The sequence below is a fragment of the Myotis lucifugus genome, unplaced genomic scaffold (genome assembly GCF_000147115.1).
Source record: "Myotis lucifugus unplaced genomic scaffold, Myoluc2.0 scaffold_43, whole genome shotgun sequence".
Taxonomy (NCBI): domain Eukaryota; kingdom Metazoa; phylum Chordata; class Mammalia; order Chiroptera; family Vespertilionidae; genus Myotis; species Myotis lucifugus.
In genome coordinates, this window is record NW_005871091.1 from 6,803,452 (window position 1) to 6,806,492 (window position 3,041).

At 36.1% G+C, this 3,041-nt stretch overlaps 1 non-coding gene across 1 annotated transcript; it reads left to right on the top strand.

Moving 5' to 3' along the window:
* The first annotated feature begins 2,498 nt into the window (after positions 1-2,498).
* LOC111825864 lies at positions 2,499-2,662 on the top strand. The gene has a single exon (XR_002829079.1). It is a non-coding gene; the product is annotated as a U1 spliceosomal RNA (small nuclear RNA).
* The last annotated feature ends 379 nt before the right edge of the window (positions 2,663-3,041 follow it).

Consider the following 3,041-nt stretch of genomic DNA (forward strand, 5'->3'; position numbering starts at 1 on the left):
ATATATATATATATATATATATATATATTCATTCCTTATAAGTTAGTTAAATGCCAATAGTTTTTATTCAAATGATAAGCTCTTAGTGAACATTAATATATTGTTCTTAGTGAATAATCTCCTGATATGATCTCCCAATATAAAAGTGTATTGAGTCAAATTGAATTGAATTCTACATATATCCTGTATGTTTTCTGACTTTGATTTTTTGGACTACCATTTTTTACTACATTTAAAGAGCCTCCTCTCTACCACACCCCCTTTCCACCTCATTTCTTGGTTTAGAGAATTAGCTTTTCTTCTCCCCTGCAAAGAAATAGAGCATTAAATGTATACCAGTTGAGTTACTGAAGCTTAAAGCTTTGCAAGATTGAGATACTGTCTATTGCCCATTACATGTCTTGTAAGACCAATTATCTAAAAAAAATAAAATGCCTAGCAAAGGTTCTGGGCATATGATTACCTCATGTTGCATGTGATCTTTCCTCTCATTCATTAGTCGATGAATGTCTCAAGAATTTGGATGTTTATAAAAGGGACATGACAAATATCTGTAAATCTGAACCTCTCAAACATTTTTTCCTAGCTCCTGGAATATCCTGAATACATAAAGTGATAGCTGTTGACATTGAAATGCTAATCACAGAGTAGCAGCTAGACTAAAACAATAAATGAATGAAAAATTAAAGTCAAATAAATTCAAGAGGAAAAGAAAAGAGCTGGAGTATGAAATCTTCTAGTTGGAATTTCTATGGATCTTTGTCTTTAGATCAGGGAACTAGAGAGACATTGACTTTTTTGGAATACAAAGTCATATGACATAGAAAAATGTTAAAATGAACCCAGCAAGGTGGGCTCATTTTCTCAGTAATTACCAGGAGGGATTTCACTTAGCACTCACACTATTGCAAATGCTACATGCACATCTCTCTTTACATTGATTTTACTTATGAGTTGAAGATGTCTGACTTCTCTATTTCTCTGTATTCCTCCTATCCAACACATGTTACTTCCATATCTAAAACTTCTCAGAAATTGTGGAAAACTCCCTTTCAGGAAGGAAAAATAAATAAGTGGCTGTTTTAGTTTAGTCTTTATTACTTTGTTGGAAATCTTCCCAATTCATATACCAGAAGACTTTTCATGCTTTTGAGTTAAAAGCTGAGCAGTACTTTAATAAACAGTGGAAAGGACATTAGAGGGCACTCTAGCCCAACTTTCCACCCAGTTAAAGGTCCTGGGTGGAATCGACTCAGAAAGCAAAATCCCTACATCCTTGCTTCTCTTTAATACTCTAGTACAGTGGTTCTCAACCTTGGCTGCATGATGAGGCCCAGAAATCGAGATTTTTAAAAAGATTCCCAGGTGATTCTAACGTGCAGTCAAGGTTGAGAACCACTGCTCTAGTAGTAGTTCCTCTTCTAAAGCACCCACAGAAGAGAGAAGTGTCATTGAGACCCTTCTCTACAGTAGGGAAAAGGAGTAATTCCTGAAGAAGGGTCAGCAGCCTGAAGACCTTACCCTGCTTCTTGGTACACTGCCCTCACCTCACTTTTGCTCCTCCACTCATATTTGTACTAATAGAGCCTCAAACAAGTAATAGGCCCAGTTATAGAATCTTAAAAAGTGTCCTTCAATTTTGGCTTCTGTCATCAGCCTTCACATTTCCTTCAAATAGTCTATGGAAGTGGTAGGGGTTGTTTATTAGTGAGATATTTGGCCCAGGAGCTTGTAATCTTTGCATAGAAGGAATTTATTTAATCATTCCCCTCAACTGATGGAGTGTGCAAATGTTAAGCTTGGGTTAAATGATGCCATTAGCAGATGGCACTGACACAGACATGTTTTACAACCTCTGATGTAGCCCTTACGCCCATGAGTGATCTACAGCAAAGCAGTAAATAACGTTTACATGAAGTCTCTGAATAGGTCACAACATAGTCAGAGAATGACAAATGAAGATGAGCCATAACTTAGTTAGTACCCAGAAATGATTCTCAGGGAGGCTAATTTATCTGGTCACTGACAAATAACGAAATTTTCTTCCGCCCACATCTCAAGTGCTGACACTTTTCTTAGATATGAAAGGTTATTAGATTGCATTTTAGGAGTTGAAGAACAGACATTCAGTCAAAGAAAATGATAGCGTAATGTATGTCGCAGCCCCCATACATTACTGCTTTGGCTGCCTTCTGCCAGTCCACACCTCACTGATTCCATTTGTACATTGTGCATATTACTAACACTTGACCAGTTAAAACTAAAAAGGTGATCCTGAATATGACCAGTCTGAAAGGACTCATTTCCTTCCACAAATATGTTACATATAGTTTTCATTTTCATCCGCATTTCTTCAGATTATCATACTGGATTTTCAAAATTCATTTTAGTCAAATTCTAATTTTAAAAGTAATTATCAAAATGGAAAAAATATGCTTGCATGATACTAATTAAATCAAACTTGTTACTAAATACTTCATACAAATAAAAATATTAATATGCTTACTAGGTAGGGGGGATACCATGATCATAAAGTTGGTTTTCCCAGGGTGAGGCTTATCCATTACATTCCATATGTGCTGACCCCTGTGGTTTCCCCAAATGTGGGAAACTTGACTGCATAATTTGTGGTAGGGGGATACAGCATTAATGCTCTTCTGTGAAAAAAATTTGACATATTAGGAATAAAGATTTCATATATGTATGTTAAATTTATTTATTTATTTAATTTTAAAAAAATTTTATTGATTTTTGAGAGGGAGAGAGAGACAGAAACATCAATGATGAGAGAAAGTCATTGATGGGCTGCCTCCTGCACGCCCCCTACTGGGGATCGTGTCTGCAACCCAAGCATGTGCCCTTGACCAGAATCAAACCCCAGACCCTTCAGTCCACAGGCCAACACTCTATCCACTGAGCCAAACCGGCTAGGACTTAAATTTATTTTAAAAAACTAGTGTGACTAAAAACATATAATGGTTTCATATTTTCCCCAAATGACTCTTTTCCCTAGAGAAATGAAATAAAGAGTTGATGACATA